The 26,472-nt window shown below is 40.9% G+C and overlaps 1 long non-coding RNA gene across 1 annotated transcript in view; it reads left to right on the top strand.

Moving 5' to 3' along the window:
- LOC148221904 (uncharacterized) overlaps window positions 1-26,472 on the top strand; it is a 154,441-nt gene that overhangs the window by 20,826 nt on the left and 107,143 nt on the right. The window lies entirely within an intron of this gene.

Below are 26,472 nucleotides of genomic sequence, written 5' to 3'. Positions count from 1 at the left end.
GACAGATGGCTGGTGGTGGGAAAAACCAACAGTGCCAGGTTAAGAGGAGTGGATATAAATGGTGAGAGAGAATGGAGCACTTAAAAGGGAACAAGACCATAGCTTGGGATGGAAACCACAGCACCCATCTCACAGGCAGCCTCAGCAGTTCCAGCAATCCTTATCAGGACCAGGGTAATTGTTCTGACAGCTTCAGCAGAGTGGTGATTTCCAGAGGGAATAACCTTTGCCAAAACATCAAAAGAAGCCTTGAGTTAGTTTTGAAGGCAAAAAGAAACTGAAGGGGCAGCTGAATCTCCAGCCCAGCGAGTTCTGGGACTGATTTGCAATCAGCTTCTCTGCTAAAGAGACGTTGGCACTCCTTGTCCTCTCCCATAATCAGGATGCTCTGGTTTCTGCAGCTCTGCCTGATGCAGATTTGTTTTGAAAGTGCAGAGCAGTCTGTGGCTGTGGGCCATTACAGGCAGTGATTAATGCTCACCTAGTTTTGATAAGCCTTTCTGCTTCTGAACTTTTAGCTTGCACGTGAGTTTTCTGTGTAACCTTTTCTCAGCATCCTTGAGGGCTAGAAACTGGTAAGGAAGGAATTGAGTTTCTCAACTAATTACATCAATCTCGGTAAAAAGTTTCAACAACTGCCCCAAATATTGTAGGGCTCCAGATAAAACTTAAATAACTGAGATGATATGGCCTGGGAAAGGAATTGTAATGACAGAGATTAATATGGCAAAATTGAGAGCAGTGGCATACTTGGAGCTGTATTAGCCTCAACATTTGCAAATATATTTCCAAACTGTATTTTAGGTCAAAGAACATTTAAAAGGAAGAAAATTAAGGTCTTTAAACAAACGTGAAGTTTTAACATCAGTTAATAATTTCTGACAACAGATCTGTCTTTCTCAGCAAATAGGAAGTATTTTTAGTTATCCACTGTAGTGCTGAATACTGACAAGTATTACAGAAAACGTAATAGGTAAACTGTCATTTTAAATGATGTTTAAAGGATGTTCTTGCATTTAAAACTTGATTTTTAAAATAATGTCAACTTGGAAAGCAGTTCTCAAAACTCTGCTACCAAATTTCAAATGTTCTTGCAGGCAGCAGTGATGGAACAGAGCTGCTTCTAGAAAGAGGATAAGTTTGTGAACTCCTTTTATTTGTCACAATTTCTTCAGAAAGCAGAAAAATCTTCTGTGAATATTAAAAGTGTTTTGTGGGGCTGTGGTGGAGCTTTGGGGGACTTAGGGCTTGCAGGACAACTGGGTCTCCCTCGTCCCTGGTGGGAGACAAAACGTGTTGTGAATGATCCCGCTCATGTTGTGAGCGGTGCCTGCCAGGGTCCCGAGCCCTGTGAGTGCCTGCTGGCTGTGCTGGGACACGGGAGGGTCGATGCCCTTGTGGGCATTGTGTGCAGAGCAGAGACCCCAGACAGGCAGAGGTGTGGAGAATTCCCTTGTGTATGGACAATTCAGGAAAGGGGTTTTGATCGCAGCCCTTTGTCTCCGTGCCTTTGGGGGTAGGGGTTGATGGAATGCTCGTTTCTGCAGACAGCCCAGCATTCCAGCGTGCTGCACCACTGTTCAAAGTGCCTCTTGCCATGTTTTATTAAAGCAGCAAGTGGGAAAAGAGCTCTTCTGGCAGAAAGGAAAAGTGTTTAATACTGGAGAATACATTTAATATGTTTCCCTTTCATTAAACTGGAATAGAATTCACTTTTTTATTGATGCAAGGCATCACGTTTTGTTATGAGTAAGGCTTTTTATGCATGGGGAGCAGTTCACGTTTGGGAAGTTTTGTTTTTGTGAAACATTAATTGCTTCTTGTATAAAAAGTTTTATGCAGGAAATAGAAGGGTTTGAAGGAAACGGGTCTCTGGAAGGCTGCAACAGTGTTCAGCCAAGGGAAGGCAGGATGAATTTGGGAACAAGCTGCAGCCTCTGGGGCTTTGAGGGCTCAGTGCTGGGTCCCAGCTGCCTGTGCTGCCTCACTCTGCCCCTGCATCTTGGTGCTGGAAACTGCACTGCCTGGGAGGCCTTTTGCTGTTAAAAAGCAGTTCCCCTGCACCTTTAATGATGAGTTTCTTGGTGTCAGATCTATCAGCAAAACATTTCACTGACCAGACTGTTTATCCTTACACGATGTTTCTATAGAGAGGTTGCCTGTAGCAACACCAATAGCAAAAAACCTTCTAAGGAGTTTACTCTTTGGACCTAACAGAAATATTCAAGGATTTCAGCAAAAGATTAGTATTTTGGGTGTTTTTATGTGACAGAATATACTGAACTTGTAACAACCAGCTTTCCTTTTGAATGAGAATTTTGGCCTCGTAACAAAATTGGGAAAAAGAAATCCTTCTCAAACAGAAACCAAGAAGAATTACAGACTGCTTTTAAAGCTTTTTGTGTTTTGCAGCAGGAAAAAAAGTTTCTCCTTTTCAGACGTTCTGTATATTATTAGGGTAATAGTGGCTTATTTAAAAATTTTTATACGGTTGGGTTTTGTCATGCATTCAGGTCCATTTTTGCAAACAGGTACTTGGTACTCACTATAAAGGCACATCTTAAGACTTGATGTGACTGGCCATTCTCTGGAGAGCAATGCAAAAATATGAGGAACATCCAAAATATGAGCAGAAAGAAACAGGTGCCAATAACACCTGAGAAGAAAACTGAGTGCCTAAAGGAGTGTCAGTGAAAAACACACGTGCTCTGCATTGCCTGATTGAGTTTGGAATGAAAACACTGCAGGGCTTTATATGGACTGATGCTGCTCTTTGCTGTGATTTCTAACACCTCTTTCATCAAATTAATAGCTGGAGCTTTACCTAATCTTCTCCTACAGGAAAAAAAATCCCCAAAACAATAACCAGCAGCCACCCTTATTTTGGTTTTTGCGTGCAACTCCTTGGGAAAAGAATGTCCTGTGCTGACAACACAAGGGGTGACAGGAGGGAGCAGAGGCAACCTGGAGGGAAATGTTATAAGCTCAATTAATCCACAAGTGGCATGAGTTTGGCAGTCTGTGATTCCACAGGTCTGGTTTCCAGTACCTAAGGCTCCCCATGGCTTTGTGCATCTGTCAGGTCTGCTGTGCAATTGAGGAGTGAGCAAGGGGCACTGCAAGGGACAGGGCTGGACAGGCTGTTCAGTGTGTGCATGGTCTGTGGGAGCAGCTGTGTGTGCAGCTGTGCCTCGTGGAAACATTGCTAAGGGGAAGTTCAAATTTCGGGTGATGCTTAAATCACTGTTTGTAAAGAGCCAAGTTCAGAGGCTGCAGCTCTGCAGCCGTGGAGAATGAGGTGCAGTAACCAGCAATCAGATGTGATTACAGGAAAACACAAATAGCAGGTTGTTACTGAGGCTTGGCTCTTCCCTCACACATCACACACTGTGCTGGACTTGGTGAAAAAAGCACTTGAGGGAGATCTGACACTAAAGAATATTTCTTACAAGTGTCGACCAACTCAGAGTCCAGAGTGGAATTTCTCAGTGTATAGAGGGCCAAAGCAGGATATAGTGTCTGATAAAGCAGCTAGCTGCCATTATAGATGGAGCAGACACATCAAGAAATGATATTGTGTATATTTTGAATATCAATAAAGGGGAAAAAATCTGGTTATTGGATGTTTGGATTTGAGGTTTTTTGCTAGTTGCTAGAAATTTTGTATATGCAAACTATGTTGTCTCTCTTTTCAGCCTACTTTAAAAATTTGCCCCTCCTCCTTTTATGATTTTATGCTTCAAAGAAACCATTTAAAAAAAAAAAAAAGGTGGTAGTGATTACTTTGATTTTTCATAGGCCAGACAAAGAGCCCATGTGTATTTCCTATATATGAATATCTCTGGTGTAATCCAGAGTCCACAGGGGTAGGGATGATTATGAAGAGATGATGATGTATCAGTGTAACCCAAATCATGCAGGAGAGACACGATACTGCAAAGCCCATGGCTGAATCATTAGTCCAGTTTCCATACAGTTCTACTCTATAAAGTTGTATATAAATGTATCACTTTGTGCACTATTGGACCTGGACTCGGTTCCTCTTGTGCAATAAATGCAGTGTGACCTTGGATGAGAGGTGGGCCATGCTTTTTCCATAGCAATCTGTTATTTTTGCATGTCCAAATTATCGCATCAAATTAATTTTGTTCTCCTTAATTAATTTTTTAGGAATGCTGATAACCTTCAGCTCCTAACGATTCAGTGGGACTTGTGTGTAATTGGTGCTTCTGGTGGATGAGGTCTGTCAGCTCCAGCTGGGCTCTCCAACATGGCAAACACAGGAGCACTGCAAAATTCAGCAGCCAGTCTGGGAATTTTGGAAAATGGGTTCAAAAGACAAGAATTTCAGTATTTCATGCTGGGATGCTGGGTGGAAGCTCCTTTCTGAAAGGGTGAGCAGCACTTGGGGAGTGCAGGCTGACATCTCCCTTAAGGCTCAACAGTGCTGCCTTGTGTGTGTCCTTAACTGGGTTCATGAAATGCTGAAATGTTTTCCTTCTGGCATCCAGGAACCACTAGCTTGGGATTATTTCTAGAGATTGCATTTCAGAAAAGGAAGAGCAGATTTTTCACAGCCCAGAGAGGTTTGACTTTTTCTTCCCACTGTTATGGGGAAAAAAAATTACTTTTTAGTTCCCACCTGTATCTCATCAAACTCAGGCATTTACTGGGGTAATGCAGTTGTTCAGAAATTATGCTAAAAGTATAATGAAGAAGGGCTAAGCTTTAATTGACGTTTTGCTGTTACCTGCAACAAGGGAATGGTAGCATAATTAGCTGGTTTGACATGAAATATTCTGTGTATGCACCTGAAGGGAGCACAGGGAATGTCATTACTAATATTCCCATCAGAAAGCAATACTGTTTTAACAAAAAAAAAAGTCACTTGAGCACAGAAGAATTGCTGGTGCAGGTGAAAAAGGGGAATTTCAGGAAGCATCTGTTGGCTCAGGCAGGAGGTCAGGGCTTGGAGGGAAGCACATCCAAGGCTGGGATGTGTTCAGTCCCTTCTTCCCTTTCTCTGTGTGTGAGCAGGAGCACAGGGCTGGCTCCCAGCTGTGCATCCAGGCCATGGAGAGTCAGAGCTCCCTGTGTGTGACCTGTGCAGAGGCAGGGACAGGCACAGCTGTGTGCACACCCTGCACAGCTGCACTCCCTCCTGGGCAGCTGAGGTGGGAAGGGAGGAGGATGTGCAGGGAGCAACTCTGCAGAATGGTGTGGAAGCAAGAGTTTGGAAGGTCTGGAGAAAATGCTTAGTTTTCCCACAGAGAAATGAATGAGCCACCTTGAAACTTGCTCTGTCTTCTAATGATATAAAAACTTTTGTTCTTAAGGATCTGTTTCTCTTGTTTGAAGTATACTCAGAAATGTAGAAAGTCCTGCAAAATTTAGATAATTAAACTATCTGTTAAAGAATGCCAGGGATGCAATGGAAAGCAGTAGCACAACAGGAGAATGCTTGTCTGAATTATCATTTTGAGTTTGGCATTGAATATATTGTCTGGCTATGGAAGTGATCAATAGACGAGTATCTTAGACTGACAAGCTGGTTTTTATATTGTTGATTGCAGCTCTCTCCCCTCAGCTGATGTTGTATTCCTTGAATGTTTCTAGGATACAAGGGAAAATAAAAAATACATTAACTCCTCTGTTGTTTCCAATTGATAGAATTGATTTTTGAGCAGGACCTCCACTGGGAAGCGAGCCTTACTGTTTAAAATGGGAAGTAATGCTATGCAGGTGTGTTTTACTTTCTGGTCAAGGTTTTGAGATGGAATACAGAAAGATCTGTATTCAAAAAAATTATTTTAAGGAACCTCTGAACAAGGCTGCCTTTCCCAACAACACCTTGAATGTATATGAGATAATGGGTGGATCCCCTAAATCAGTGTGTCCTGTTGAGAAGTCTTTTGTTGCTGATGACATTAAGATAGTATCCTGCTGAGTTATGGTAACAATTAAGAGGTTGTACTACTGAAGTCTGTTTTCATCAGTCCCCTGGGATCAAAGCACTTTTATATCTTTCAGCTTCTGTATTTCAGAAGACTTTGATCATAGGGAAGGGATTTAGTGTGATAAATCTAACAAAGAATGAAAAATGCTGTAAGACTTCCGAACAGCAAGTAATGACTTTAGCCAGGATCTTGTGTAATTGGAAGGATTTATCCTGCCTACAGGGTATAAAGGCTACAAAATCTTTTATTTTCCTGTTTATAGCCTCTGTCACTTACTGTCTTAAGTCCTGATGTGATGATCTGCCCTTAAAATAGGAATACTTAGGAAAGTGAAGCTTTTTCTTTCCTTTTGCAGGAGTCATTTCCTGCAAGTGTGTAACCAAAGGGGTGACTGCTCTGATAAGGAGACTTTAGCATGGGCACAGAGGGCTGTGATAATGTGGAACATTTTTGGTGTTTTGGGTTGGTTTTTTTCCCCCCTGGTGGAGGCAATGGAAGAGAGGAAATAAAGCCAATGGAGAATTCAGGATGTCTTATCCTTGGAAGGTCTGAAGAAAAAAAGTTTAAAATCTCTGCCATTCCGTATAGTCTAACAACAAAAACACTGATCTTCAGAAGCAGCTGGAGGTAGGAATAAGAGTCATACCCAAAAGGCTCAGCACTCTCCAGAGAAGGCAGTAAACTTTCCTGGGGTGTGGAAATCTGCATCCTTTCAGCTGCCTCAGAAATGCTGTAGGAAAACACCTCAGTTTGGTCCCTTGGGATTGTCTGGAGCCTCTTTGCTTTTATCAGCCAGTTACTACACTACCACTAGAAGAGCAACTTCACTCTTGAACACTTTTGCAAACAAAAGTACCCTAAAGTATGGTTGTAGCCCAGCTCTAGAGTGTCTTAGGCTGTGCAGCCACTGCAGGTGAAGATGTGACCATGGTGTGGAGATGCCTGCTCAGTTTTTTGGTTGGTAACTGTCAGAAAACACCTCAGTTGGGCAATTGGCTGTCCCATTTTGAGTCTCTGGAGCAGGACACTACAGCACTATTTATGGACTCTTCCACCACTTGCATACTTGGTTGTATGTAATTGATGGATTAAGTGCAGTAAGTGCTGCTGCCTGTTCAGCTTGTAAGTAGACAGCTTAATCAGCCAGTTTTAAACTGTCATGTGCTCCAAGTTTTTCCATTTCAACACACACGCAAAGTATAAAATCAGTATTTATTATTTAAATTGATTTCTATTTTTCAGCTTTAATATTTAAAGAGTCTGGAATTTGAAGGTGTGATTTTAAATTTAAGAAATAATGGAACTTTATGCCTGTAGTAATGTTGTATAGTACCAAAAGAAATACACTAACATAGAATCTGTTCTTGTGACGTGTATATTTTATCCTTGTAAAGTGTTCCCCTTTTGTAAACAAACACAATCAAAAGATACAAGACCTTTACAAGGAATACAACAGGTCCTTTGTATCAATACTATATCCTGAATAGCTTTTCCACTGTTGAAACGATACAGTCAAATCCTGTAATTTCCACCTGTGTAGCCTCCTGAAGGATTAGCCTGAGCATGGCTGTGAAGAGCACAGGGGCTGGGGTAGTTACTGAAGAGTTCTCTGTAGCAGATGTTGTATTTCCATTCTGTGTTGTGCCTTTTCTCATGGACTGTCCCATACAGAAAATCTTCACATCCTGATCCAGTGTTGTCAAAGTGTGATGAAGCTTTCTGCTGGTACCAGGCAGCCCCAATATCAGTGCAGGCTGCAGATGAATGGATGGAGAGGAGCCCTGCCAAAAATCACTTGAAGGTGGATGAGCTGGTAATGTGTGCTTGCAGCCCAGAAAACCAATCATATCTTGGGCTGGAAGATAAGAAGTGTGGCCAGCAGGTTGAGGGAGATGCCCCATCCCTGGAATTGTCCAAGGGCTGGTTGAACAGAGCTTTGAGCAGCCTGGTCCAGTGGAAGGTGTCCCTGCCCATGGCAGAGGGGTTGGAATGAGATGATCTCTAAGATCTATTCCAGTCCAAACCACTCCATGATTTGATGAAAGCTAAATAAGATCACCTTCTTTGTTTAAGTTTTGGACAAGACTGCCTTCAAAACATGCAATGAACACACCTGACTCTTAGAAAACTGACAGTTTCTAATTCCTGGGGGAGCTGCAGAAAGTTCCATAGGTGAACCTGACAAGTCTTGTTAAATGTGAGTGTTTCATTCTGCTGTGATTTGTGTAAATCTTCTCCGTGAACAATTTTTGCCTCCAGAAATTCACTGTGCTCTGCCTCAGACTCATTTTTCTTTAAAAAAGTCCAAGGCTGACCTTCTGCCAGGTGCTGCTATTTCAGTTATCCGTCTCACTTCCCATCCCTTATCCAAGACATTTCCCAGAGTCCTGCCATTCACAATGAAGAAAGAATCAGAAGACAAAGCATTTTCCTTCCTCACTTACCATCCAGGGGACTCTGTGTGTCTGTTAAGTGAAAGTCAGTGACATCTGTGTCTTAATTATAGCAGACAGTTGGAGCTGGAAGAACCCACAAGAATTTATTATAATAGACACAGCCTGAAGAAGTGGTATCAACAGACTCATTAGTAACCATGGAAAGAAGCTGTTAATTAGAGAATGTGTGATCCTACCATAAGACCAATTTGGGGCAAAAACCAGGTGAATGATATGGAGATGAGCTGCCAGTGATCTATTATATCAAAATTATTGTGCACATTGCACTGGCATTAATAGCAGTGGCATAGCAGAGTGGAATGCTGGTTGATTCACATTAGTGTCAAATCAGGCAGTTAAAACCCTAAAAATGAAATGAGGAAGTCTAATTGCCTGTTCAGAATCAAATAACATGCTCTTTATTACCAAATTCCACCATTAGCAGCCCAGAAAACCAATAGTGGCTGTCAGGAAAATCTGAATGACAAATGTAAGGGGGGAACCATCTGGCTGGGGGTTGGGTACCAGTGGGGTCCTGGCTCAGCAGCTCTGCAGGAGCACAGGGCTCAGGAGAGCAGCTGCTCATGCTAAACACATCTGATCATATGCTGGAGACTCTAGGAACAGAAGTCATGTGCAGGTTAAGGATAAACTGCAGCCTCATGCAGTGATTTCTTGACAGAGATTTCCATGGAGATGTGAAACAGAAAAGAAGCAGAGAAGCTTGGCCTGAGGAGGGTGGAGAATCTGTGACTAAGATGCAGACAGGCAGAGGGTGAATAATCTTGCCCAAGGAGAGATTTTTCTACTAACTTTCAAATATTTAGAGCTTAACTTAAAAAGTGGCTGCACAGCATATGTCAAACTGTGTTGATGGAACAAACTGTGGTTTCTAGCCCTGAGAGCTGGGGCTGTGCTCTGAGCCCTGCTGATTCACCCCCAGCTAACTGCACTCAGCCCAGCCCTGAGCTCCAGCCAGCTACACCACACTGTCTGTGGGTTTTCAGGAGAAGTGGGTGTGTAGTCCATGATCCTTTTACCCTTCACTAATCTGCTTTGCAGCAGCATCTTCTGAGGTGGTTTCCCTTTAATGCTGTTCATTCCAGTGCTCATACACTGTTAGTCTGTGCTGAATGAAGTGCCTCAATCAAGGCTGTGCTATTTCTAATCAGCACAGGCATCCCAGGGAGATTCAGTGATTTCCTTCTGGGCAATGTGAAGCCAGTAGCAGGTTTATACCGTTTTGCTCTTATTTAATTACATCCCAAGGAGAGGACTGAGCTGGCAGGATGGCTGAAGGCAGAGGTGACCCAGTAAGGACTCCAGGCATGAAGGTTTATTTTTATTATTTCATGCACCATCCTTGTAGCAGCCTATGGCAGAAGGGCCCTTGGTTTCACTCAATACACACATGCAATGTTTCTGTCCATGGCCACAGAAATATCCATTGCTGGGCTATCATACAGAATCATCAAAAGGGAATTAGCTTTTCGAGGTCCAGCAACACTTCCCATGTGAGCTGATTAAGCCAGAGAGAGAGAAATGATGCTGAGACCTTTTTTTATTCTCTTGGGCATACAGTGTTTGTGTCCATCAGTGAAACACACAGCATTAATGGAGTCCACTGCTCTCTGAAGGGATATTTTGGCTCAGCCTCTGCTCTGATGGAGCCTACAATAATGTTTTGGGGCAGGTGTGATTGTGGGCTTCACTGCTGATATCCTGTAGCCTGAGACTTTGGTGGGAGCTCGTTTGATCAGGGCTGAATAGCCACCAGTGGCTTGCAGTCACCTGGTTCCACATTTCACATGGCTGCACGCACACACACAAGAAATTAGGTACAAAGTGACAAAACAATATCCAGAAATTAAAGGTGCATGATATTTGACCAGTTAAAGATAATGAGAGAAAGGGAACAAATAGAATTGCCGTCACAGATTTAAAAAAAATGCACAGATAATTTGGACTCTTCTATTTCTATTGTACTCAGAACCTTAGGTGACTAAAGGCTTTGTAATGTAATTAACATTTTCTACTGATAAGATTTATACTGTTTTTCCTGTCTTATTTTCTTGTGTCTTTTATTTTCTCAGCTTTCTTTTGCTCTACCTTTCCAGCAGAGAAAAATAACTACTTGCTGCTAAATTGACACTCACAGATGGGCAATTTTTATAAGAATTCATTCTCCTGGTCTAATTAATGATGCCTAAATTTCCACTGGTGCCTCCAGTAATCCTTTGACAAAGGGCATCTTCAAAACCTCTGGAAGTTTTAACTTTTCAAGGAGAGAATGAAGTGAAGCTGGAACTATTTAGGATGGGATTAAGGAAGAAGCAGAATTAATAACAAATGTGCTTTGGAATGCCTTTTTGATAATGGAGTGAATCCTGTGCTAGCTTCTGTGGAAAGTGTTCTTTACTAGACTGATTCAGATCTCACTGGGACTGATCAGAATATTTCTTTTGATTTCAATGGCCTTTGGGTGCCTTGAGTTTGTTTTAAATGAAAGGAACCATGGCACTTGAGCATCACTGTTAGCCACAAGAAGATGGAGAATGTGCAGATCAGGACTACATATCTGCATTATAAAACGGAACAAAAGGTGGGTCTGACCAATAACTTCATAAAGAAAAAGCATAAAATGTTGCAGTACCTGTAAACAGAAATGTGAACCAATGGAAATGGAATGGAAAACTATTACAGATTCTTGGGTTTGTATATAGCCCATACTTTCTGTTGTTCTCTTTCCTGTTGTAAAGTCTTCCCCTCCTGATGGTTAAACTGTGCAGAATGGAACCATACAGGCTGGTTTATTTTATTGTGTTTTATTGTAATCACTGCTGTTAAGACCCAATAATTGAATGGGAGAGAAAAATGTATTGTTTGGCATTCTTGAAAAGGATGTGTTGGCACATCTTCGAGCTCTCTGGGACGTGGGCTCGAGTGGCTGAAGGCTATTAGGGATTTCCTGCTGCTGAGTGCCTGCATGGATTCAGTGTTAAGCCTTTGGTGAATGATGCCTGTGCAGTGCTGGTGTTGAGCTGGCAGATGTCACAGAGCTGGTCCGTGTGCTGAGCTCTGCTCAGCCTGGCCTGGGGCAGCTCCTGGGACAGGGATGGGACAGGACACATCCCATGGGGTCCCTGGCAACCAGAGCTTCCCACAGCTTTCCTGCACACATCAGCCAGGCACAGAGCTGCACCACATCCAAGCTGCCTCGGAGCACAAGCAGCCAAACTCCAGGGAACAGGGAGAGGTTGAAGAGCCCCTGTGGTTTGTGCAGGTCCTTGAGACTCTGCTCCAGGTTTTATGAGTCTTGCAGGTGAGCAGAGTAAAGATGCACTTTCCCTGCAAATTACTGCCCAGGACTAGGGGTCCCCAAGTCTCTTCTCTGTAATATTTGTTTTTAGGTGCTCTAGGCTGATGTGTGGTGCACAAAGCACTGGGTTAGAGCCTGTCTCCTTTGCTCTCAGGAATTCACCTTCTGACTCAAAATCAGAATAGGCAATACCACATCCTAAGTGCTGAACAGACTGGGAAGGAGAGTCTGGGAACTGAGAATGATGGTGAGAGAGAAACTTCATCTTGCTTAGCAGGGCAATATCTCCTGGATCCACTGGTGGAAACAGGAGCAAAGAGCTCCATAGAGGGGTTAAGATGGGAGGAGGGACTGAGGGAAATTGTTGACTGAGAAAGGAAACTTGAGCAGGAAAATGAACAAGAGAGAGTAAATTTACCTGGGGGAGATGTACCAGAGCAGAGGTGAAGCACCTTGCACACCTCTCCCCTGACATTTCACACTGACAAGTGTTTCATGTTATAAGGAAGAGGAGTGTTCAAAAGCACAAAGGGAGACTCAGGTGCACAACTCCCACTCGTTTTAATCTACTGGAAATTTGGGAGCTGCTACTGTGGATTTTACAGGGTCCTCCACCATCTTAACAGAAATAACACCTATTCCTTTATCCAAAACCTACTGAAAGTTAGGGTCTCCCCCACTAATTTCAATGTGTCTTCTAGTGAGCTTTAATAAAATGTCAGTGTGCTGTGGCAAATGACTCAAATGAAGCTGTCAGTCAGGACTCACAGCATCAGTCTATATTTCATGAGCTGGGAGATACATCACCTAAAACGTCTGAAAGCACAGTTGGCTGAATTAGCTTCTACTATATAATTATGATAAACCTGTTGATCAATATTGTGTGCCTTTTTAATACCTTCATATTGAGGCTTCTGATCTCTCTATATTAATGCTGATAATAATTCTGCTTCTCTCTGCAATCAAAGAGCTTAAGCTTGAGATTTCTTTTTTCTTGCCTCTTGCTCCCACAGTTAATTACCCCTTTAGCTCGGTAAAGCAAATGGGGATTTTATATTTTATTATTTTACTAACTTTGAAAGAAAAGAAAGTAAAAATGTTCATACCAGGAGATGGGCTGATGGAGAGTGGGCCCATGAGGACTCTATTAGTGCAGTGCCTAATAATAATAAGCCTTCATAAATCCTTTAAATATTGAAGGCTAAATAAGCAGCATTTCACCAATAAGAGCTTACTATTCACATGTCTTAAAAAAGGAATTAAGCATTATAATCCTGTGCTCACCCTTCCTCAGAACTTGGTTCCAGTTTTCTGTTTTCTCTGCTTTCCCCTGTGCATTGTGCTGGTCCATCTCAGTTGTTCCAGCACCACCACACTTGCTCCAGTGCTCGGGCAGGACACACAGCACAGATTTTCCTCAAGAAACACTCCAAGTTTCTTTGAGGAGCTCTGAGTCGACCTGCCTGCAATGCCACCCTCAGTGGGGGTGAAAGGATTTTCAAGGCTATAAATAATCTTCATCAGAATTCATTTGAAGACTAATGTATTTGAGATCCTAAGATGATGCTGAATTCTGTTATGTGCAAGTCAAAATGCCTACAGCCAAGGACTTCAGGAGCCACTTAAGCAGCTTTCATGGCCTATCCAAGTATGTAGAAAGCAAATTAAGAGATAAAGAGAGAGGTAGGACTCTTCTCCTATAGATTCTGATTTATTGAGTCACTGGTTTCACTACCTGTAGCAGAGTGCATATCACATCTCCACCTTACAACCTTGCCTGTCATTACTGTGGTGCTAGCCATGCACCTCCATATGAATTGTATTTTACACTGGGTTTTAGCTGAAGCTCTGATTTGACCCTCAAGGTATCTTTAGTTACCATAGGGGTTATTTTTTACCAAGCTCTGTGCAGGGAGCCTCCTGCATCAGTTAAAGCCCCCCAGTGTCAAATGGAGGATCAGAGGGCAGGTGGAGAATCAGAGCTGTGCTTGGCATAACAACCCAGCAGCCATGGCAAAGTGTGCAAAATGTGCAAACCCTACGGCTGCTCATCAGGAAAGGCAGCTTATAACTCCCTCTCTCCTATTGCCTGTAGGACTTTGATCAGCTGCACAATATATCACATTCATGCAAATGCAGTCTAACTTTCCTAATGAATGCAAATCCTAATAATCCAATATATGTGAGAATACAGCCACAGACTCATAATCCTCTCTGTCTGCTGTTAGATTCATTCCTTTCAGATCCCAATTTGTAGTAAATCTTGTACTTGGAAGCTGCTGTGGCTCACACCATGTGTATCAAGGCCAAACTAGTAACAGGACTTGTATCTGCTGACAAAATGCTGCAATCAAACCCCTGTAATAGATTCTCCAGTAAAAAGTGGCACAGGTGATTATCTCAGCTACTTTCAGTAGGATTGAAGTCTTAAGTTCCTTTTCAAAAGGTTCACCAGGATATACAATTTCTTTTCTGTGAAAAATTTCAGCCCAAATAGTTTGAAAATTAATGATTTTTTCCCCTTATAGAACAAAAATGCTTAAAAATATATTAGGAAATGGTACTATATACTACTCAAGGAAATTTTTTTTCTATTAAATGAAATTGAAGTTATTCTTAAGTTAGTTTAGTACCGAAATTCTGTTGCTCGAAGTACCATGTTCCCTGGTGCTCCTGTACGGTCATATTTGTTGCACTTGGTAATCTTGAATTAAGCATATCAGTTCAGTTCAACAACAGGTCACCACCAAATTAGCTTCAAGTGAAATAACTTAATTTGATTTTCCAAAGCAAGGTTTTCTTTATGTTGAAAATGTTCATTTTCTGGAAAGCTGTTGGTTTGGTGGAAATTAAGTGTTTAAGTCAAAAACCATTAAATGTCAAAGGAGGAACTGGAGTAGTTTTACTGGTCCATTAGGGCACAGTAAAGGCAATGCCTTGATCCCAATGTGGGTGTTGCCAAGCTGGCTTTAAAGCAAAGCTTTTTGGATGCTGGGCATAGTCAAAGTGCAGCAACACAGGTTTGGAGTCCAGCTGCTCCATGCTGAGAAGGGGCTCAGCAGTGCAGGCATAACCCATCCTGTGAGGCTGCATTTGAAAATGTGGAAATTACCTGGAGGCCCTGAGCTGCATCAGGAGAGCCTGGAGCAGGCTGGGAGCTGTGCTGCTGTTTGGGTCACTGCAAGGCAATTTCCTCCTGGTGAAATGCTGGCACCTGCCCTAAACATCTCCTGGAGTGAGATCTGTGACACGGCTCCCACCAGCAGGAAGGGAATGAACTGTTCGTGTTCTCTTGGTTCACAGAGAGTTTTAATCACTCACAGTTAAGGGATAAAGTGATGCTGCATTATTGAAGCAAACAGCCTAAGTACCTATGCACAACATAGCAACTTGCTAAAATCTTACACATTTTAGGGTGAATCATGACTGATGAGAAATGAAACAGAATTTGCATTTCACACAGTGACTCATCCTCTGCTAAAATAGCTGACAGCACCTGACACAAACCAGTGAGGATCATGTCAAGGCACACAATACTGGTTCATTTGAGCAGGTACTTACAATATGTTTGTGCTTTTAACATCAGGAATATAAAAGTTTATTTTTGGAAATTATTCTCTGAAGGTGACTGAGAAGCAAAATATGATTTTGGAGAAGTGCAGAAAAGGAAATCGCTTCTAAGCTGAAAATAGAATTTATTTTCTTGAACAATGGTTATTGGTTTTCTGTTTTTAAAACAAAAAATCTCCTGTGGGATGAAAAAAACCCCATTGCTGGTAACACACTTGTGGCATAAAAATACTTCACCTAAAATATATTGACATAAAAATACTTTACTTAAAATGTATTGACGTAAAAATTGTATTAAAATTTTTCCACATTTCAGGACTTCCCATTTTCTAAATCTGCTGCCACGTTTGTGGAGTTCAGATATGTTTAGTTCTGACAACTGAGCTTCACAAAAACTCTCTAATTTCCTTGCCATGCGAGATAATTCACCTTTTTAATTCTGGAAAACAAATTTTGCAGCGGTTTCATGTACATCCAAGCTGTCAGAAATTCCAAAACTTAATTTCTTTTCCCCAGACGATTTGCTGTGTGAACAGTGCAGTTGGCGTGGCTCCTATTGCAGTTCTCGTGCTCCTCGTGGCCCAGGCTCAGTGCAGAGCCGTGTTCCAGCAGGGACCCTCAGCAGAGCTGCAGGGGCAGGCAGGAGCCAGCTGTGCCCGTGCCAGGAGGGGAGCAGAGCTTCAGGGCTCTGTGTTTTCCCATTGGACCCCAGGGGCTGAAAGGGGCCCTTCAGAGATGTTCTCCTGCAAGTGGTACAGGAGAGAAGATCAATTAGTGCTACTCTGATGCTCAGTCATTAGTGCCCAAGAGCTGTCACCTTATTTAGCTCTTGGTGGTTGCACGTTGCTGGCTTGTGCTGAGGAGCTCTGATAGGTTCTTTAGTGTAAGTAGGTTAATCCCTCTTTCTGACTGAAAAACATGAAGTTAGATGCAAAAGTCCCCAAAGCAAGAAGACTTATTTGGAAAAAATTACAGAAGTGTAAATCAAGAAAGCAATATTGAACTTTAGAAGACAGCATACAATAATATGACACTTTATTCTGCTGCTGCCTGAGGTTTATATATACTACTGTCACTTTCTTGCTGTTCTCCACCAGTAGTAATTTTCTTTCAATCTAATTTTTATTTCCCAAGGGTTTGAAAAGGTTAAAATTGCTAGAAAACCAATGACTATTCACTTGCTAAAGGATAATACATTAAATTAACCACTGTTGCTAGCCAAGTCAGGTCTGAACTATTTATATGTAAATAGGTGCAAAACCCTGATGGCATAGTGCATGATTATTAGCAGCTCATTGCAGACTCTATACTGAAAACTAAATACACTGGAAAAGCAATGTGTTTCCTTTAAATTCTGCCTGCCAGAAAAACTTCTGAATTTCTTTTTTCATAGAAGCTTGTTATTACTGGCCTTAGTATGCATTAGAAACCTAATTATTCAAGGTCAAACTTGATGGGATCTTTTACTAACTTGTTTTATTTTAATTATCTTAATAATCATAACCACATAACCATAGTAGTGATTTCCAATTGATGGGGTCGTTTTAATAAGGGTCACATTGCTCTGCTGTTGTCCAGGAAATGACTGTACTGTAAGTGGTATTTAGTGACCACATTGATGTGCTGGGATCAAACCTCTCAGTGACCCTTTCTCACACCCAGTTTGGTGGCCAGGTAATTCATCTGTCAGTAGCACGTTTCTGTGATGCATCTTTTGCTCACAAATCCTTTGGGTTTTAGGTGTGGTACAAATTGTTCATTCCCTCTGGGATCTCTGGGACAGCAGCTGGAGCTGTAGCACACCCAGCTGAGCAACACCTGTGCTCCCAGCACGGGCTCCAAGGGCTGGTCACCTCTGCATGGCCTGCTCAGGGCACTCAGGGAGCTTTGCAATCTTTGTAATTAATTAATTCTTGTTAATTCTGACAGACATGTGTCTGTGTGTACTTGCAAAATTGTTATAACATTGTATTCTTAAGAGAAAAAACACAGAACTCACCCACTTCCCAAATTAAAGAGATTTATAGAGGTTGTACATTTCTTTCCAGATGGCCAGTATTGCTGTTGTTTAATGCAGAACATTCCATTCCATTCCATTCCATTCCATTCCATTCCATTCCATTCCATTCCATTCCATTCCATTCCATTCCATTCCATTCCATTCCATTCCATTCCATTCCCCTATTGATCTGATAAAATTCTCTTGTCTTTTTCTGTGGCATAAAACTAAGTTTGCATGAGTAAAACTAACAAAAATTGGACATGTTATTAAAAATATAAGTTTGCTGGTTCTGTTGTAATGTGTGTTTTAAAACTGTATTCTAAGGTGTGAATACACATTTGAAAAACAATTTTTAAAATATTCATAATCTGTTACACTGCATTTTTGAGCAAACAGATCTATTTGCTTTACAACTGAGTCATTTTAATGATTGGCATATTCAGCTATGAGAAAATTGTACCTATCAGAATGATCAGAAAAAGTACAAAATATTTAGAAAAATACCTCATTATAATCCTACCAGCTTTGAAATGGAACCATTCCAGGACAAGCCCAACATCAATAAAAATATCTCATTTAAAGCAGGAGCTGCAGCCATAAAATATTCATTATTCTGTCATTAAAAGACAGTTAAAATGTGCATGTCTGGTGAAAACTCTTGAATTGTTTTGCTCATTTGAAAAGGAAGAGATAGTTTGCTGGGAGCCCTATGGGCAAATCCATACAGAAATTGTTTAAACATCCCTTCAATATTGTTTAATTATGACTAAGCGTGCCCCAAATAAGCAAATGAAGCAGAGAAATAGCAGCACAAGCACATCTTTGTGTTCTGCACTGATCCTCTGTGTTAAATAACACAAAACGTGTGGAGGTTTGGACACATTATAAAGAGTATTGTGGGCAATTCAGGGCTTGCAAAATAGGTTTTCCTTGGTATATCACAGAGCTTTTTTTCAACACCATCCTTTTCAGGGCATCTGAGAATATTCTGCACCACCCAGGACCAGCTCCTGTATCTTGATAAACAAATGTGTGTTAGTTACTACAACGGTGTAAAAAGAAATTGTTGCATTAATTAATGTCCCCATTGAACATCTGGATCTGTAAGCCTGAGTATTGACCTTTGAATTCGTGCTTAACCTCATTCAACTTTTGTTCTGATTTAAGATTGCTCTTCAGGACTTATCTGGGCTTAATGAGCTTATCCTACAGATTATTAAATCCTTCCTAAAGGCCATTAAGCACCCAGTTCTTGCTTTCATTGGTAAGGGCAGCAGGTTGTGGAGCTGAGAGTGTAGGCTGGGTTTGAACAGGTTTTTAACAGTTTTGGTGTTGGCATTTATTCTGCTAACAACTGCTTTTTTTGGAAGTGTTACCAGACAAGCTGTCTGTAGTGGCTTTAGGTGTGGCCCACAATTTGCTGAATGTAGGTAAGTGGTGACAAATATGACACTTGATTATTTCTGCAGAGTACTTGGTGTTGCTGCAGTGCCTTTGTGAGCAGAGGATTTACACTTGCAGCATGACAGACGTGTCAGGGCTCTCATTCCTAATTCGGAGAGGAGCATTAATTATCAGTCCCTGGTAATTCCGTCCCTACGAGGCCACTGCTCTTGAGACATTACAGCTTTGAGATTACAAACCCCCAGCTGCAGCATCATAACACCATTAGTGCAAATATAATCACGTTTTTCAATAGTGTTAGGGCTGGCTGCGTGCAGGAAATGACATCTCCATTAAAACACATGTCAGTCTGTACACTAATATTTGAAAAAGCCTGTGTGTACACAACAGGCATTGATTTCACATAAAGTGTCCCTCAGTTCAACATACCCTGAGGTTAACACTGAGACAATGAATATGGCAATAAACCGTGGTCTTTAATGTTTTCTGCTTCTATAAAATAAGTGTGTATTCTTTCTTAATTCTTTTTGGGTAAATAACTATCTGACTCTCCTGAGAAATTTACTGCGTGAGGTGCTGCAATAATTTCTTCACATAAAATTGATATTTCAGTTAACATGGAAGTTATGGCTAAACAATTTCTGGAAAAACAGAGACCAAAACACCATCCTGCAGTGGTAAATAAGCAGCAAATCTATAAATTTCAGGCATTTCTAATTCATTAATCACAGATGAGTTTAGATGCAACTGAGCTTCAATATCTTGGGAGGGGAATGGTCCTGGGAAGGATTCTGGCACAGACTTCCTCAGGTGTTTTTCTTTCAAAACATCTTTGGTTTCCCACAGAACATCTCAGTTACAAAGATTTGTGGGTTTTGCTTTTGGAGTGGTACCGTGCTCTGCTTTAGTCGTGGTAGGCACAAATGTGTAGAAAGATTGGTAATAACATAATTTAAAATGGAAGCACAAATCTGATGAGCAGTGGCTGAAGGAGCTGGGGGAGTTTGTCCTGGAGGAAAGGATAAACTTTTCTCTAGCTCCAGGCTGGAGCCAGGTGGGGCCAGGCTTTGTTCCCAGGGAACGAGCAATAGGATGAGAGGAAACGGCCTCGAGTTGTGCTGGAGTGGGGTAGAAAAGTTGGAGTGGGTGTTAGGGAACATTTCTTCCCCAAAGAATTGCCAAGGGCTGGAACAGGGCAGTGGTGGAGTCACCATCCCTGGGGGCGTTTGAGGGGACAGGGTTTAGTGGTGGATGTGGCAATTAATGGTTGATTTGAGGATCTCAGAGCTCTTTTCCCAAATAAATCGTTCTATGCTTCTAAGAACAACAATTCAATTTTAGATGGAATTCTTTATCTTTCCCATAATTATCTCTGCTATTGCTGCAAGCCAACAACTTTGGAAAATAGGTTAACAGTCGTACTCAATAATCTTAAAAGTATTTTTTAGTCTAGATAATTCTATAATTTCATTTTGTTGTTAGTCATAAAGACCTGTCTTTGCAAGGTTCTGTGAAATTCAGTAAAATTCACAGATAACAAAGGTAGGGGTCTCTCTTCTCTTTTGAAAGCCATATACTTGACAGAATCATATGGATAACAAATATGGCCCTTAGCTACATTTTCCCTTGTTAACATTATACCATTTGTGACCATACAATAGTTAGCAAATTTTTGCCTAAAAAATCTTTTGAAAGGGAGCCTGTAAACCCCCTTAGATGTCTTTAAGTAACAAAATAAATGATTGAAAAGCACTTTTAAAAGAAGTGCTTGCTAGGCTCTGCATTTCTGTGAGTGTATTTCTTGTGTTATTTAACAGAAATGAAAAAACTCTATTCTGAGTGTAGGTGACTGATCTATCACGATTCTTGTTTTCCATATCACACTCTCACAGATTGCAGAGGTTATTCCAGACTCTTTTGCCATCTCCTGCAGAAACTTACCTTTAGCATCAGGAAATAATTTACTTAATGGGAGAATAAATTATTACCCACTTCTCCAAAGGAGCTTTAGGCAATTCTGTGAACAATAAAGCTGATCAATGTGAAATCTATTAATTTTTATTTTAATTCTACAATATCGCAGAACTCCTCAATATGAACACTTTGCTATGCAAATTGTATTTTAAAATTTTATTTTTACATTTTTTTGTGAACTATTCACTATGTGTTTTCCTTACTCCTTCCACAGACACTGTATAAAACATTTTCAGACATGATTGTGGCTGCTTGTGGTGGGATTTAGTGACAAATCAGAACTTGTAGGGATAACATAGCCAGAAGCAGGGACTGGAATATCTGCCTTAGTTTATAACTTTAAAATATTTGCAAAGAATAAGCTGAAGCTTGGCTGCCTGCTTTTTTATTTCCATGTTAAATGTGAGTTTAATTTTAGTTATTGACAGTACATGAGATGGTACTTCCCCTTCACGTGGAGCTTTAACAACTTGTTCAGGAAAATGATGCAATTTTCCTGTGGGTTTTTTTTTTTTCCTTTTTAAAAACTGAGATGCAGTTGTTCTAAGAGCCTCTGGCAATTTGGAGCAGAACATGCAGGTGGAGTTTGCTTTGCACATGTTCCTGCTGTGTGCAGGGGTTGTTTACTGCTCAGCAGAACAAATTGCTGAGTGTCCTTCTGGAGGTCTCAAACAGTTTAGCAGAGAAATCACAAATTATGTTGCAGGGAGTGCTGGGGTATTGTTTTTCACTACGTGTGAAGTCAAACAAATAGTTTGTGAAGGGTCACTGCCTGCTGTTCCCACAGAACCTTGCAGGAAAATCCCATCTGGCATTATTTCTACCGAGGTCTGCATTGTTTCCTACTCAGATCAAGATATGAAGGACTTTTCTAGGTGCTTATACATTTGCTGATTATCAGTCTCCATAACAGAGGTCTGAATCTCCACTTTGAAATCAACCACCTGGATTGTGTTATTGTGATGTGAAAGTGCCCTGGGAGTGGTCAGACACGAGGTCAGCTGCTCTGAAGGGTTTGTTACTGAGCTCAGCCATGGTGAGCATCCTGCTGGAAGCTCTCTCAGGAGGATGAATATGACAGAAAAGCTTGGATATTGCTTTGGAGGTGACAACTTTTAAAGGATTTGTTAGATTTATTGTAGAGTGAGAGGCCTATAGTAAGAGCACAAGATGGTAATTAACAGAAGTAAAATAAAGTTAATGTACAGAGGGAAAAACTATTGTGCAGCATAATGAAGAAGAGGATGATGAAATTCTACAGAACCTGATAATTCAACCCTTGCTGGGGGTGGATTTAGAGAGACCCCACGTCTTTGTACAGGGGATAAAGTCCAATAATATTTGTTGGAATGCTTCTGAAGTAACATGAGGAAGTGCTATTTTTTTCTCTCCTTAAGAAACAAACTTCTGCCCTGTGGTGTTTCTGCTAAACCTGAGAAAAGTGTCAAAGAATTGCCAATGACAGAGATTTTATTCTTAATTTCCAAGCAGGAGTGTTTATTCTCAGAGACTTTCCAGCCCATTTGGATGAAGAACAATCTCTCCAGATGGCCACACTCATTTGTTCAAGGGCTGGAAAGTAAATTCCTGTTCTTGAATGTTCCAGCCATATTGTAGATGTATTAATGAGATTAAAAGTAATGCCTTGTTCAAGTCCTTAATTTCCCTTAAGGGGTTTCTTAGAACACAGACCAAGGCCTGGCTTTCCTGTTCAGCTTTTCTCTTGGTTGCTGTTACCCTCCTCCTCAAAACAGATGGTGTTGCTTTCCTTCTGTTGAGTCCAATTTGACCATTTTTGTTTATCATACAAACCTCTTGAGGCTCTTATTCCATCTCTAGGGAACTTTAAGCCTGATCCTGCAGTCTTATACAGTTTATGTATTAAAATTCAGATTAGGAAATGAATACATTTTGTTGTTTCATTTCATTTACCATTAAGTTTTGATTTTATTTTTTCTTGTTTTGTTGTGGTTGATACACCTTCCAAACAGGTTCTTCTGCTCTTAAAGCTCATTCAAAATCAGGTTATCCTTCTTTTCCCCAAAAAAGAAATATTGGCATCATCATAAAAGTATGGTATTTAGGTATGAATGCCATATTTATACCACTTAATATGAAAATATATTGGCTTGCAAAAAGTATGTGCTTAACCTTAGGCATATTGATTTATTTCTTTTTTTGCTGAGTTCTCCAAGTGGAACATACTAGGCTAGCTGCTGGCTCAGTATGAAATATATACATGTGACATTAAACATTAGAGCTGGGTGAAATACCTGTAGTAAAAGGCTTATTCATTGCTCTGGGGAATCAAAGGATCAGAAGGAAATAGAAGGGTAGTGAAATCTTTTACAAAAAGAAATAGCAGGCCCCATTTTTGTGCATGTATATCTGGCTGAGGAATAAATCCAATCTCTGCTACAATTTAATATCCTTTATTTATGAATTTATGGGACTCCATATGGAAAACAAAAGGCAGTTACAGATCAACAAAAGGAGGAATTGTGGGCACAAGAATTTAATGCAGAAGAAATCCTTGCAACTTTTATTGCATTGTTAAACAAACATGAGCAGACCAGTTGTTTGCAGGAAGGTATCCACTCCTAAAATATCCTTGACTAAATGTTAATAATTCCTTTCCAATAGGAATCTTGAGGAATTTGTATAACAAAGTTGCCTCTATTGCAGAAATTAGGATGAGATCTGGGAATGGAAGTGTTGATATAGAAATATCTAGATGGAAAACAGAACAAGTGCAAGAAGTCTGCTACTTCTGTGCACAAAGGAGGCTGAGAAAGTTCACAGACACTTGCACTTAAATTCATATTTAGTAATAGCTTTCTGCTTTTTCTTCATGTGCTTGTCTGTCCAACTATAATTATCCATCCTCCTTTTTCTCCAATTACATGCTGTATAATGTTTAGCAGTTATTCCAAGAAGCAGCTTATTCCTGTGTGACAAGATTTAATTAAACTTCCACTGAAATAATTAGTGAGGGTATCTCAAAAGGCTTTTTAAAATCAATGCAGTACTGAGAACCAAATAGAGTTAACACTGTCATCAAAGATCAAAGTCACCAAAGAACATGACTGAAAATTAAACCCCCAGCAACACTGTAATCAAGAAGCATACTGAAGCAGTTGTGATTTTCTGCCTCCTGGGTCCTACCTACAAATTGATTTGACATGGAAGATTTCCCTCAGGAAGCTTAAAAATAGTAAATTTCCATTAATTACACAGCAAAGAATGTTCTTTCTATAATTTATAATCCATTAGGAAGTTGGCTTGGGTTTTTTTTTTTTTTTTCATTTTTATTTTTTGTTGCCTCTTGCTCCCTTTATCTGGGTTTTCTGCTTTGCCACTGGAGGTTGCTCTGGGTGGTTGTGCTTTCTGTTGCATAGTGTAGCCAGAGGCACAGGAAGGAAATAAACAGAGTAAAGTGCCCAAAGCATGAGATTCCTTGGGCACACCAGAAATCCCAGGCTGCAGGCACGTTCTTGAGGATCTCAGGAGTCCTTCAAGCAGGACACTCTTATCCCTTTGTGGAGAGCAGCTTGTACATGAACCAAATCCTCTCCCTGCTGGGGACTGTGCCCATGTAAATTGAATCAGGGACGGATTGATTTTCGCAGGAGGTGGATGAAGGTGCCTCATTCAGCCTCACAGGGTGCATTGCAGTTTCTGCCTTGCTCCAGTGCTGAGCTGCTCTGGGTGGGTGCCTGGGCATGGGCAGGATCTGCAGGGCTGCAGGAATGAGGGAGGCACGGTTTGCTCTCCCCTTGCCCAGGCAGGAGAGGCTGCTCCAGTGAAAGTAACTCTGCAGAAGGAAATGCTCAAAAAACTTCTCATCTAGTTTGCATTGTGGGTCATTTTTTTCCTCAGGCATTGACATTTTATGGCTCCCTCTTTTATTTTTAAGCACCATAATACACAGTGAGCTTCTGGAGTTCATGGCTGTACAACACCACCTAGGCCATAAACTAAGATAAGATTTTAAACTGGGCTTTTATACACGTGCAAGATTCTGCAGGGCTGCAGTATCAAGTGTGGAAAAGATGGATTTGGGAATGGTGACAATTCCATAGCCTCAGGTCAGCAGCCAATGGTTCCTGAGGGAGCCCTTCCCTGCCCTGCCCAGCCCTGGGGCTGCCAGAGAGGCTCGGGCAAGGCTGGTCCTGAGCCAGCCTGGCTGCCCTGGGGAGCATCCCCATGCTGGACCTCCTCCTCCTCCTCCCAGCACTACATTCAGTTTGTTGTTGTGCCAACAGCTGGGACAGCTGCTGAATTTCTGTAGTGTTTATGGCTGAATTCCTCTGATTTACACCTCCTGATGCTAAGGAGTGCATCCCTGGGTAGAAATGTGATTAAAATATCAAGAGCTCAAAGAGAGAAGGGGTTTGGTGGGAATGTTCTGTATGTCACAGGTTTCTCATCTCTTCTGAGCTGTGCTGTGCCTGGGTTGAACTGTGAAAAGCTGAATAATTTATTCAGAAAGTTATGCTAACTCAGTATGGCACTGAAACACTGAAGATTAATAAATAATTAATAAAAACATTTATTCTGCAGCCATGTCCTTGTATGAGTCACTTAAGCATTACTGAATATGCTGAGCACTCAAATGCAGTTTTCTGTGCCTGCAGCATCAGGATTCCTTCAGTGTTTCTGTTCTGCAGAAAAATAATTCCTTTAAGCCTCCTTAAGAATTTCAACTAAATAATTAAAATCAGGAAGAATAAGCTATGTTTTTGATATGTAGATATGTGAGTTTCTATATCTGTAGGTATAGAAATAAATAGAATTGAGGCCAGTGAAGTACAGTCCAACTAGAAGTGGTAGAAAGTTACTGCAATCTAATAATATTTTTCCCCAGTGACTTGGCACCTTCAGAGCAAGTCAGTGCTGGAAAATGGCTAAAAGGTTGGGTTTGGGTTTTGGTTTTGAAGTGGGCATGAAAAAGCAAAAAACTTCAGCTTAAAAATTAAAGTCGTAGTGACATGTCGTTAATGTGCAGTGTTAAATGTTATAGTTATTTTTCACACCCTGCTAAATGCCTTTGACAAGGACAAACATCTTTTATAGTAAAGGAGAGTAAGTGGAAGGCTTGGACCTCTTAAATTATCGTGTATGTCATGATATTCCAGTGATTTCATTTTGAGGTGCTCTGTCTTCAATAGATGTGCAAGGGTAAATCAGAGCAGTGACTGATGAGGTGAGTATTCAGCACAGCTCCCATGCAACAGGGGATTGGCAGTGGAGACAAGAATTGCTCGTTTTTTGAAGGTAAAAACCTGATCCTGTTCAGAAGTCTTTCCTGCTGAGAATCCTCATCCACATTCATAAATTTCGTTGTATTCAAGCAAGGGAGGCTGTGGTGTGTTCTCTTTGAGAAATGAGATGTACTTTTAAAATAGATATTTTAAATATACTTCTGAACTAATCCTATTTAATATACCTTATGTCTATATGTCTATGGCACCATAATAAATTATTATTTTAAATATACAATCAGGTATTTAGATATTTTTACTTCTGTCCACTTCTAATGATTATTTTATGGTCATCTGCAGTCTCATATTGGGCAGAAAAATAAGCCTGGTACCTTAGAAATTTATTTATTTTCCTAGGTTCTCTGCTGAAATGTTTGGGTATAGGGTCTAAAATGGGTCTTCTGACAGTAATAATTAGACAGGATGAGACCACAGAGGAGAGGAGACCTGGTATTTACGGAATAATGAAAATGATACCTGCCTAAGTGATGATGGGAAAAGAAGAGGATTTAAAGAAAATTTTTCTCATTTCCTAATTTCTAAAAAA

The sequence above is a fragment of the Sturnus vulgaris genome, chromosome 16 (genome assembly GCF_052056855.1).
Source record: "Sturnus vulgaris isolate bStuVul1 chromosome 16, bStuVul1.hap1, whole genome shotgun sequence".
Taxonomy (NCBI): Eukaryota; Metazoa; Chordata; class Aves; order Passeriformes; family Sturnidae; genus Sturnus; species Sturnus vulgaris.
The sequence above is the reverse complement of the archived record's forward strand: the minus strand, read 5'-3'. Positions and strand labels throughout refer to the sequence as shown.